This window comes from Oratosquilla oratoria, chromosome 12 (genome assembly GCF_046742065.1).
Source record: "Oratosquilla oratoria isolate Oo_2021 chromosome 12, ASM4674206v1, whole genome shotgun sequence".
Taxonomy (NCBI): Eukaryota; Metazoa; Arthropoda; class Malacostraca; order Stomatopoda; family Squillidae; genus Oratosquilla; species Oratosquilla oratoria.
This window is the reverse complement of record NC_134788.1, coordinates 3197667-3211677: the sequence shown is the minus strand read 5'-3', so window position 1 is coordinate 3211677 and position 14011 is coordinate 3197667. Positions and strand designations below refer to the sequence as shown.

At 39.4% G+C, this 14011-nt stretch overlaps 1 protein-coding gene across 1 annotated transcript in view; it reads right to left on the bottom strand.

Moving 5' to 3' along the window:
- LOC143030162 (uncharacterized) overlaps positions 1-14011 on the bottom strand; it is a 197689-nt gene that overhangs the window by 17921 nt on the left and 165757 nt on the right. The gene's annotated exons all lie outside the window — the stretch shown is intronic.

Sequence of the window (14011 nt, the reverse complement as noted above, 5' to 3'; positions counted from 1 at the left end):
TAGTGAATATGAATTTTTTAGATATCGATGTTCAGAAAATATGTAATCGGAAAATTGTGACGTCATGTCGTTGCTTGGAACACTACGTAATATTCTAATTTATTCATTATGCCTCAGATGCTAATTCAGGAGTTGGCTATACTTGTAAATAATGAATATGAAAATTTTTAATGCCAATGGTCAGAAAATATGTAATCGGAAAATTGGAAATTAAAAAATTGTCAAATTGGAAAATTAACAGTCGTGACGTCACGCGGTCAGAGCTGGGGTTCCTGAGGACCCACAGAGCTAATGTATATTTTTATCTTTAAAGATTTTCCTCAAACGAACACTGTCTCTAAGTAATTTTATTCAGCTGAGGGAAAAATCAATATCCCTGTGTGGAACAATATAAGATTACCATATTACCATTACCGTTCCTGATGCCAATACCATACTAATAATGGAGACGTATTACGAGGAATTTACGATTCTCGCTCTCTTACGAACAGGCACGATGTATTAGATCATTATTCCTTCTTTCAACTTTCTGTACACTTTATGTAGGCTTTCTGTGCACTTTCTGTAAACTTTCTGTGCACTTTCTGTACACTTTCTGTAAACTTTCTATACACTTTCTGTCAATGACCAAAATAGCTCCTATGTACCATACTTGGTATTTAATTCTTTGGCATTTTTGGCTGCCAATTTCTATCCCTGAGTTCCTGAATGTCCATCAGGAGGTATCTCAGTCGGCTGCTGGCCAGTTTCTGATCGATAATTTCTTTAATGGATGAATATATTTTTTGGACTTCTTGGGTAGCGATGAGTGAAGTCCGGGCCACTTCGTCCATCTTCTTGCCCATTCCCTGGAGGAGGGCACAGACTGCCTCCAGGGAGGTTTCGTCCTTTCTTTTAAGGAGGACCTGTATGCAGTATACTACTCTCCTCGTTAGGACGAGGTTTTCGAGGCATAAGCTCCCAATGAAGACACAGAGGGCTACATATCTCTTTCTGCAGGCAATGTTCTTGAGCTCTGCTTCGGCCATTTCTTCGCGTGGCAGGTTGTCTAAGGAGCTTTCTTTGTCTTCCCCTTTTTCGAATGAACTCTGGCACTAGCTCAACAAGCCGGCTTTGAAGACCTCTCTTTGGTCTCTGCCCAAACTTTCTGCCAATACCTTGGACAGTTGTGCGTAGGTTTGTGAGTAGAATTGCTGTTTTGTTGCCAAGTCAACGATAATTCCGGCTGCCATTCCAACCGCGCCCGGGTGCTCGGATAGGAAGGTCTATATTTGCTCGGAAATCTTCTTAAAATTCTTCGCCGACAGCTTATTCATAAGTGACTTAAAAGCCCCAATATCCGTGGCCTATTTGTCCACATGGACCGGCCTGTCTTTGGATGGGGATGAGGCCGTCTACTCCACCCTTATGTGCCAGTTGGGCGGAGTAGGTAAAACACGGCAAGTAGTCACTGGAGTTCGGTGAGACTCATTCTTCTGTTCTTGAGGCCTGGAGACACCAGAGGGTTTAGTGCTTTCTGAGTGCCTGTTTTGGGTTGGGGAATTAGCCGTCTATCGCAGCCTGTTGCTGTGGCAGTCAGCTAGAATAGGTGCGTTCATTTTTTCTTGAGTTTTGGAGACGTTCGAAGGCTTGGTACTGCGTAGCTGCCTTGTGTCTCTTTGATTCCTTTGGTTTTTGGGATCATTTGGTCCTGTTTTGCCTTCTTGCACCAAACGGCCTCTTTCCATGTGTCTTTTTCTTTGTGGGACTACAGTTTTAACCGTCTCTTTCTTATTCTTTGTCTTCTTTGCTACTACAGTCCATTCACCTTCCTGTTCATTCACAGCTTCATTATTCATTGTTTTTGCCTCTTTTATATTCTATTTACTTTCATTATATTTTGTTCTCTCGCAAACCAGTCTTTTATCGAGTATTGCCTCGTTGACAATTTTCATTTTCTAATTATCTTTTCTAATATCAGTTTCACTAATATTTTCAGTTTCCAATTCACTTTTAGCTTTCTCATCGTCCCTTGCTTTCTTTTGAATAGTACAGGTAGCTTCTCTTTCCTTTTCAAGACTTTCGACACTTTTGATATCACTTTCAATGATAACTTCTTTTTCTTTCTTTTCAATTTCCTTTCTCTCATTTATATCAACATCTTTTAATTTCCTTTCATCAGGCACGATGTATTAGACCATTATTCCCTTTTTCAACTTTCTGTACACTTTCTGTAGACTTTCTGTGCACTTTGTGTAAACTTTCTGTAAACTTTCTGTAAACTTTCTATACACTTTCTGTCATTGACCAAGATCACTACTATATACCATAATTGGCCTTTAATTCTTTGGCATTTTTTGCTGCCAATGTCTTTCCCTGAGTTCCTGAATGTATATCAGGAGGTATCTCAGTCGGGTGCAGGTCAGTTTCTGGTCGGCTTGGCAGTGCCTCTCTGCCTTGTGTCTCTTTGGTTTCTTTGGTTTTTGGGAGCCTGTAGTCCTGTTCTGCCAGTTTGGACGAAACGACCTCTTTCCGTGTGTCTCTTTCTTTCTGGAACTACAGTCTTAACCGTGTCTTTCCTATTTTTCTTTTTCTTTTTTTGTACTACAGTCCATTCTCCTTGCTGTTCATTCACAACTTCGTTATCCCTTGTATGTACCTCTTTCATGTTCTATTTACTTTCTTTGTACTTCATTCTCTCGCAAACCAGTGCTTCGTCGATTACAGCCTTGTTGATAATTTTCATTTTCTAATTATCATTTTTAATATCAGTTTCACTAATATGTTTACTTTCCATTTCACTGATAGTTTTCTCTTTCACTTTTTTAATTTCCGTTCTTTCCTTTTGATGTTTTTCAAACCTTTTACTCTCTTTTCCCTGGTTTCCACTCTTTATCACTTCATTATTCTGTACATTACCATTACCATTAACTTTCTTTTCACCTTTGGCCTTAAGTTCAATTTCCTAATTGACTGTGCCATTATTCCTTGCTTTCCTGTTATAAGTAGCTTCTCTTTCCTTATCGAGACTTTCGAGACTTTTAATATCGCTTTCAATGTCAACTTCTTTGTCTCTCTTTTCATTCTTTTCAGCCCTTTTACCAGGAGCTCTTTCCTTTTCAAGACTTTCGATATATTTCCTATCACTTTCAATGTCAATTTCTTGATCTTTCTTCTCCGTTTCCCTTTCCTAACTTCCTTTCCTTCCACTAATATCTTGATTCTCTTTTTCAGGCACTGACACTTTACCTGGACTACCTAAGAGAAATTCTGCCAAATCTTGGGGCAGTGGATCGGCCATTACGGTACAAGAACACGATCTTATACTTAAGGACTCGTACATAAACGTCGCCCTTTGGATCTTGAAGGAATTCCGTCTTATCGATGAATTTTTCTTCTGGCCCGCAGTGGCATAAAGCCTCGAGCATAGGAGCTTTCACTCTGAACATGAATTCCTACTCAAGTATCTAGAGACCAGTGACCCTCAGCGAGCGTAACTTCACTAAATCGGAGAACTTAGATGAACTTCCCGCAGAGGCTTTCTGAAGACCCGGAAAAGACTCTCCCACCCATCCCTTCCTCAACCAAAGCTGATTACAGTAACATCCTTTGATGTAGGTTGGTCGAAGCATATGAAAAATAATTAAATTATGTTAAAAGTATCATTATTGTCATCATCATCATCATCATCATCATTATCATTATCATTATCATTATTACAGTGTTCGCATGAGCTAATAAGTGTCCGTGGTTGGAATTGGGAGAGGTATCCCGCACTGCCGAAGCTGTCCGGGTCTCCCTCCTCTTCCTGTCACTCCGAGCACCGGACGACTGGACTACTTTACATATTTACAAAGAATAAGTGTAATATAATAGAAAAAATCAAATACAACAAAGTACAATACATTATGATAAAATACAATGAAATAAATAAGCGAATGAAATAGAATAAAATAAGATAAACTGACGCTTGATTGCAAGCACTACGCACATGTGCGTGGAGGACATAAGAAATAATAAAATGACCGAAAATACAATAAAGTGAAATAAAGTACAATAAGACAAAGCAGCAATAAATAAATAAATAAATAAATAAATAAATGGTACATGTGTGACAACTGCCCACTACCTCTTGCGGGCAAAGGAAATAAACTAAAAACTTGCTCGCCGACTCTGTGACTTCTGTTCACTTCACACACTCTCGCTTACGTATTTTGGAAGGAGGCCAATTTATGCTACGTCTGTGTTTTGTGTTTTAGCGCCCAGGTATATAGGGTTTAAATCTATACACCTGTTTACGCTAACTTCTTTAGTCGTCCAAGCTTCTAAGAATAGTCTCCTTTTCATTGAGTTGTCTCTATGTATCACTGTGGCTCCTTCCCAGTCAATATTGTGCTGTGAATCGTGAACGTGTTTGTAGAGTGCTGAGGCTGCATCTTTTCGTTTATCTGCCCACTTGTGTTCTTCAATTCTGGTTGCGAGTTTCTTCTGTGTATTTCCTATGTAATCTGTATCACAATCCAAACAGCCAATGGGGTACATTACACCCTCATGCTGATTGCGTGTTTCTGTGTCCCTGACCCTGGTTAGGTTTGTGATGCAGAGAGTTGCGTGGCTTGTGTGCTACCTGTATATTATTGTCCCGGAGTACCCTGGCCGTTACCTCTGATGCACCTTTAATGTATGGGATCGTGACCCTGTGTCCTGTGTGAGGGAGTCGTGTCTCGGTGCATCGTGTCCTCGTCCATTTCCATATGGTCCTATTCGGATAGCCGTTGGTTCTGAAAACGTCACGTAGGTGCCTCTTCTCGGCCCTCACCGCATCTGTCCTGAAGCAGATCTTGTCTGCTCGGTTCCATAACATGCGAATTATGCTTTTCTTGAGGCAGTCCGGGTGGTAGCTGTCATAGTCTAGAAGTCTGTTTGTGTGTGTGGGTTTTCTGTATACACTGGTATTGAGGTGATCTCCTTCTCGTGAAACTAAGACGTTCAGGAACGAAAGCACCCAATTAACTTCCAATTCCATGGAGAACTGGATGGCTGGTTCTAAGCTATTGAGCCCGAAACGTCGGGCATTAAATTTCCCACTCTGAGTCTGGTGTTTACGCTTCCCCCCTTACAATATATATGTATATATATATATATATATATATATATATATATATATATATATTTATATATATATGTATATATATATTGGTGTATTTCGGTAGCAGGTTCTCATGTAGACAATTTTGATTGAAATTCACAGTTGCTTCTGCGTTCACGACTTTTTTGCTGAGAAGTTCTACATCTCTGATGATGGAACGGTGAGAAATTGGTAGCTCCCATAAAAGTTGTCCGAAAGACATAGAAAGTTCTTGTAGATGAAGAACACTTTATTAAAACAAGCTCTCGACCTACATAGGTCATCTTCAGGTTATGGTACAGGCAAAGAAGGGAACAGTTTATATACGGAATTAAATACAGAATGGAAGAAAAGGAGGAACGTGATTGGTCGAGGCTGGCCAATAGGGATCTAGGCATTGACCTGGGATCCCGCTTGCAAACCTACCTGAGCCGTACGCCGTTCGTGCTCCAAAGAAGCACTCAGAGGAAGTTCACGGGGTTAGTCTGACTAGAGAAATGCTAGTCGTAGGAACTTCCATCCTGCATACCCGTCTACGTATATTGGAAGCCCTTTATATAACAAACAAAAACCCTTCTCTCAACTCACAAATCACTGACATGTACATAATTCCTAGCCTTAGAAATTTCCAAAACAGTTATAAGATAGTTAGAGAAGAGGACGAACGGCGTACAGCTCAGGCAGGTTAGCAAGCGGGATCCCAGGTCAATGCCTAGATCCCTATTGGCCAGCCTCGACCAATCACGTTCCTCCTTTTCTTCCATTCTGTATTTAGTTCCCTATATAAACTGTTCCCGTCTTCACTAGAGCCGTGAAGAAGGGAACAGTTTATATACGGAACTAAATACAGAATGGAAGAAAAGGAGGAATGTGATTGGTCGAGGCTGGCCAATACCAATTCAGAAACTATTTACGAACGGAAATCAACACACCGCCATCGCTGACGATGGAACAATTGAAGAACTCGCAAAGAAGACCACGAAGACCGAATTCGCCAAGGAAGGACTGGACATTGTTGACCCCCCGGAACTGGACGCCAAACGAACATTGATCATTAAACAAGTAGACGGACACATACACGAAGAGAACACAGACACGATCAAGAGCGAACTGGAACGACTCAACACATACATGAAGATAGCAAGCGTCATAAAACTACCCAACACAAACACTATACTCAAGATCAAGATGGAAACATCAACAATGGTAAAGAAAAGCCTGGAATCCGGCATCCTCATGTTCAGCCAGTCTTTCCCACCTCACTCACTCAGCCAAGAAATATATGTTCACCTCCCACAATGCTCAAGATGTTATGCCTACGACCACACACTGAAACACTGCACTAAACCTTCCACTTACACAATTTGCTCTGGATGCAGCTCCCAAGAACATAGGATTAACAACTGCCATAATGCTTTAAAGAAATGCATAGCATGTAACCTGAACCACCCAACCTTTGCAAGAAGATGCCAAGTCAGAAAAGATTTAATTAAGAAGAAACTACAAGAGAATAGAGAGCAAAACACACACACACACCCCAACACCACTTGCGCAAACATAGCCACTAGCAACGCTACCCAGTCACCCCCCCACACCGACACCCAACCCTATCTCCCTAAAACATGTAACAGTAATCAACACAGCAATCATTCACGCTAACATATCTGAAGCAGCTACACCTGGAACATTTCAACAGACAATTGACGCATATTACAAAGCCAATGGACTCCCCACAATAGTAATCCCACCTTCTGTCATAAAACCCACAGCTATACTAAACATGCTCAACAACACAACACACACTCAACCACAAACAGAAGAAATGGAAACAGAGGAATACAGAAATAAAAGACCACACACCACATCAGAAACTGAACAACCTACAAAGACAAAGAAAACAGAACAAAACACAGTAACAATACAGATTGTAACACCCAATACAACAAACTTGACAGACGAAGAAATCCACCAAAACGCACACACACTCCTACAACAGAACAAGATCAAATACATATACACCAAAGAAATGCCTGAGGAGACAGTAGACATCATGATTCAACAAAAACTAATCGACTTGACTAAAGCCCCAATCCAAAGACTGACAGAGACCAGATACAACAAGGTTACTTCGACATACGCAAACATAAACCATCAGACACACCACACTGGACAGTCAACTGCCAATAACTCAAACACACATGGACACAATACGCATAATACAACACAACGTACAACACTGGTCATTCCATAGGAAAAACCAACTTACCAATCACTACTTAACACAAACACCAGACATTATTCTACTCAACTCGATAGGTAAACACACAGTCAAAATATTGAATTACAACACACACACACACACAAAACACTTACAACGAAGACAATGCCGGAATAGCCATAGCCATTAAACAGAACATAAAATACAAATTAATAGACGACTTTGACGAAGACATGTTAGCCATAGAAATACACACAAACAAAGGACCCATCATCATAGCCACTACATACCTCCCACCACGAAGACCATACCTACCAACACAAGACATACTGAAAATCACACAGAAACCACAACCAACATACATCATAGGAGACTTTAACGCAAAACATAAAACACTAAAACATTCACACAATAATCACGTAGGAAAAAACATACACCACCTCATAACGCAAAACCACCTCACCTTCCTTGGTCCAGACTTCCCAACTTGCATTACACATAACGGAACAGGCAACCCAGACATGATATTCACCAACCGACACCACCACCTTACATACAGAATACACCCAGGCGACATAACATCTTCAGATCACATACCACTTCATTTAACACTCTCCACCACAGCGATCACTATCCCCACACCACCTAGACTACATTCTAAAGAAGCAGATTGGAAGAAATTCAAAACAATTCTAGAAACAACTACAGAAGAATACAACAACACAGAAACACAAAACAACACAAACATCCAAACAAAAAACACACAATACATAGACGGAAAAATAGAAAACTGGTACAAACTAATTAACAATGCAATCACACAGAGCATCCCTACAATACACTACAAACAACTACCCACACCAAAAACATCTAAAACCCTAAAACAACTAATATGGAAAGCAAATAACATAAAAAACAAAGCCATAACTAAAAACAACTGGACTCCACACATATCACAAACAATTAAACAACTACAAATACAGATATTAGAAGAACACAAAAGAAACTATGAAGAAACATGGAACAAACTAATTTCAAACATCAAATTCAACCCCAAACAACCAAAAGACTTCTGGAACACAATAAAGAGACTACAAGGATCTAAGACTAACACTTTACCCTACATAATTCACAACAACGAAAAACTACACGACGACAAAGGCAAAGAAGACGCATTCAGACAGGTATGGCAAAACATTTTTCAAATCACACCAGCAGAAAACACGCAATTCGACACAAACCATGAAACTAAAATACTCACACACATAACACACTCAGCACCACCACCAAACACAACCTTACACAAACATAGACTTAAACAGACTAGACACTGACAACTACATCGGAGGACCCATATACCTAGAAGACGTTGAAAACATAATCAAACACACCAAAAACAAAGCTCCAGGACATTCAGGCATAACGAAACAAATACTCGCACACCTACCAAACATAACAATACAACTACTCACAGACATATACAACGAAACACTTAGCCTAGGATACTTCCCACAAAAATTCAAAAACTCAATCATCACATTCATACCGAAACAAAACAAAGACATCACACAAATACAAAACTTCAGACCCATATCACTACTAGAAACACCCGGAATGATATACGAAAGACTAAACACAAACAGACTTATGGCACACTTACACTTACACGACATGCTCAACCCTAACCAACACGGATTTACACCTGGCAAAGGAACACATACAGCACTCGCCATTATTTATGAAACAATTGCACAAAGACACAAACACGCATGTAACATAATTTCTCGTGACATCTCTAAGGCCTTCGATAAAGTATGGCACGAAGGCCTTAAATACAAAATCATACAAACACAACTTCCAGACACCATCACGAAAACACTGTGTAGCTTCCTAGACAACAGAACAGCAAGAATAAAAATAAACCACCACATAGGACCACCCTTCCCTCTCCAAAGCGGAGTACCCCAAGGAAGCGTTCTCTCCCCAACACTATTTAACCTATATACATCAGACATACCACCACCTTCACACGGAAGCTACACTATACAATACGCAGACGACGTCACACAAATAATCACATACCCTAACACTACAGGAAAACACATGCTTGCCAGAAAGACAGAACACGAAATCACTAAAATCAACACATACGAAAAACAATGGAAACTATCCACAAACACAAACAAATTCCAATTACTACCCATCTCAACACGCAATCCACCACCAATAAAAATAAACAACAACATAGTACCATACAACAGACAAGCACGTATCCTAGGCCTCACCATCAACACACAAGGAATAAAACACCACATCAAAAACAGAATACAAACCACAAAACATACACTCAACAGACTAAGACGCTTCAGAGGACTCACACCAAAAACACAAATAAAACTTTACAAAACACTAGCACGACCACAACTGGAATACCCCCCAATAATCACAGTCACTAGCACACACACAAACATCAAAGCCATGCAAACCTTACAAAACAAAACATTAGAAATATACTAAAACACAAACCACCATACCTTGAAACACAAGAACAACTCCACAAAACAGCTAACATAGAAACAATACACTCAAGACTAATCAGACTGAGTAGTAAAGCATGGCATAACATACTAGAACACAACTTAATACCCCCACCTCCTCAATCAACAAAGAAAACTCGAGATCACATAAACTGGCCCAGGCTTAAAACTATATTAGGTTAAATCCAGCCCTTCCGCCTAAGACACGGCCCCTAGCTAATAAAAAAAAAAAAAAAAAAAAAAAAAAGGGGAAAGGTTACGCAATTTAAGATGTAAAAGTAAGATATATGAATAACTAATGCACCAGTCATATTGACGCATACAAACACACATATCCACAGGATATGTGTGTACCACCTAAACCCTAATGTTCGAAATAGAATTCATAAGGCACATTTGCCACATGCCATACGTAACCTCCCCCCCACAAAAAAAAAAAAAAAAATTACCATACATATATATATTTAAAACAAATGGAAGCAGGTGTGACACAATATTGCTTAAATCAAACGAAATAAAATTAAAAATTAACATCAAAATCTATATCAAAACTACGGCACATTGCCATATATAGCCACACCTGCTCCCAAATTATGTGAATATTTAATGTCAATTGTACTAAATGAAGGAAGGACTTGTACTAAATTAAATTAATAACTATACACGTAAACACCTAAAGTCAAATAAAATGTAGAGCAGAAAATAAGTCCTTCCTTCACAACATATATGTATGATTAGCTAGATAGGGAACCTTATTATAGAGCAGATAGGATGACCATTAACATAATAATAACACTATGCAAGTGGGTCCGCCCCACACTATCTATCTCACACTTCCTTCACTTTCTGAACTTTGCCTTCATCTATCACCCCCGCCCCCCCCCCTCTTACTCCCCCAGTAACTCTCACTTACCTGTCGTTATTATTTATTATTTTTAGAGCCGTGATTTCAATAAATAAATAAAAAATTCACTATACGATCACTATTGCCTGTACCATAACCTGAAGATGACTTATGTAGGTCTATAGCTTGTTTTAATTAAGTGTTCTTCATCTACAAGAACTTTCTATTTCTTTCGGACAACTTTTATGGCAGCTACCCATTGCTCTCCGTTCCATCGTCAGAGGTGTAGAACTACTCAGTAAAAAAGCCGTGAACGCAGACGCTGCTGTGAACTTCCATCAATATATATACATATATATATATATATATATATATATATATAGATATATATATATATATATATATATATATATATACTAGACCACCTGTGACCCGTTGGGTCAAATAAAATCTTAAACGGCTCCTCTTTTCAAAGCAGGTTACTATTAGCTTAAGACTTACCAGTTGTGCGCGGTCCTCGTGCTCTCTCGAAGGAAAGTAAACTGGATAAACTTCCAATCCCACTCATTATCATTATCAATCAGGAAGTCCCATGGGACTTGAGCGAGTAGCAATGCTTTTATATATAAACTTTATGATAGATATACTATGTCACTATCACCGTATAGTATAAATCACGGAAAATAAGTTTCTATATCAAACTGAGTATAATTTAGAGCTCTTACCTCTATTCAGTAGACGAAGGCAGTGACTATATTAGTTATAAGAAGTGAAATGCAGAAGATTGTGACGTCATGTCGTTGTTTGGACAAGTACGCATTATATGATTCATACGGTTCGTAATATTTTAATAAACTCATTATGCCTCATAGACGCTAATTCAGGAGTTGAATATACTTTTAGATAGCGAATATGAAAATTTTAGATATCAATGGTCAGACAATATGTAATCGGAAAACTGTGACGTCATGTCGTTGCTTGGAACACTACGTAATATTCTAATATACCCATTATGCCTCATAGATGCTAATTCAGGAGTTGCCTATACTTTTAAATAATGAATGTGAAGATTCTAAATATTAATGGTCAGAAAATATGTAATCGGAAAATTGGAAATTAAAAAAATGGCAAATTGGAAAATCAACAGTCGTGACGTCACGCGCTCAGAGCTGGGGTTCCTTAGGACCCACAGAGCTGATGCATATTCTTATCTTTAAGGATTTTCCTCCAACGAACACTGTCCTTAAGTGATTTTATTCAGCTGAGGGAAAAATCCATATCATAAGATTACTGTTCTTAATGCCAATACCATACCAATGATAGAGACGTATTACGAAAAATGTACGATTTTCGCTTTTCTTATGAACAGGCACGATATATCAGACGATTATTCCTTTTTTCAACTTTCTGTACACATTCTGTACACTTTCTGTAAACTTTCAGTACACTTTCTGTTAACTTTCTGTACACTTTCTGTAAACTTTCAGTACACTTTCTGTCATTGACCCAAATCGCTCCTATGTACTATAATTGGTATTTAATTCTTTGGCATTTTTGGCTGCCAATTTCTATATCTGAGTTCCTGAATATCTATCAGGAGGTATCTTAGTCGGCTGCAGGTCATTTTCTGATCGACAATTTCTTTAATGGATGAATATATTTTCTGGACTTTTTGGGTTGCGATGGGTGAAGTCCCGGCCACTTCGTCCATCTTCTTACCCATTCCCTGGAGGAGGGCACAGACTGCCTCCAGGGAGGTTTCGTCCTTTCTTCTTAAGAGGACCTGTGCGCAGTATGCTACTCTACTCGTTAGAACGAGGTTTTCGAGGCATAATCTACCGATGAAGACACAGAGAGCTACATATCTCTTCCTGCAGGCAATCTTCTTAAGCTCTGCTTCAGCTTTTTCTTCGCTGGGAAGGTTGTCCAAGGAGCTTTCATTGTCTGCCCATGTTTCGAAAGAGCTCTGGCACTCGCTCAACAAGTGGGCTTTGAAGACCTTTGTTTGTTCTCTGCCCAAACTTTCTGTCAATACCTTGGACAGCTGTGCGTAGGTTTGGGAGTAGAATTGCTGTCTTGTTGCGAAGTCAAGAATGATTCCGGCTGCCGTTCCAACCTCGCCCGGGTGCTCGGATAGGAAGGCCGATATTTGCTCGGAAATCCTCTTGAAATTCTTCGCTGACAGCTTATTCATAAGTGACTTGAATAACCCAATATCCGTGGCCTATTTGTCCACAAGGACAGGCCTGTCTTTGGATGGGGTTGAGGCCTTCTACTCCTTCCTTTTGTGCCAGTTCGGTGGAGTAGGTAAAACTCGGCAAGTAGTCACTGGAGTTCCGCGCAACTCATTCTTTTCTTCTCGAGGCTTTGAGACATTAGAGGGTTTGGCGCTTTCAGAGGGCCTGTCTTGGGTTGGGGAATATGCCGTCTATTGCAGTCTGCTGTGCCTAGGAGAAATGACCGAGGTTTGGCACGGTGCATTCATTCGTTTTTCAGTTTTAGAGACGTTCGAAGGCTTGGCACTGCCTATCTGCCTTGTGTCTCTGTAGTTCCTTTGGTTTTTGGGAGCATTTTGTCCTGCTCTGCCAATTTGCACCAAATGACCTCTTTCCATGGGTCTTTTTCTTTCTTGGACTACAGTTTTAACCGTCTCTTTCTTATTCTTTTTCTTCTTTCCTACTACAGTCCATTCTGCTTCTTGCTCATTCTCAACTTCGTTAGCCCTTGTATGTGCCTCTTTCATGTTCCATTTACTTTCTTTATATTTCATTCTCTCGCAAACCAGTCTTTCATCGTTTTCAGCCTCGTTGATAGTTTTCACTTTCTAATTATCACTTTTGATATAAGTTTCACTAATACTTTTACTTTCCATTTCACTTTTGGCTTGCTCTTTCACTTGTTTTATTTCCTCTCTTTCCTTTTGATGTTTTCCAAAGCATTTACTCTCTTTTCCATGGTTTCCACTCTTTATCACTTCATTATTCTCTACATTATCATTACCATTAACTTTCTTTTCACCTTTGGCTTCCGGTTCAGTTTTCTAATTGGCTGTGGCATTGTTCCTTGCTTTCCTGTTATTAGTAGCTTCTTCCTTTTCGAGACTTTCGAGACTTTTGATATCACTTTCAATCACAACTTCTTTATCTTTCTTTTCTTTCTTTTCAATATCCGTTCTCTCACTGATATCAATATCTTTCGCTTTCCTTTTATCAGGAGATTGTCTTTCATTTTCAAGACTTTCGATGATTTTACTATGACTTTCCATGTCTATTTCCTTCTCTTTCTTTTCTCTTTTCTAGCTTACT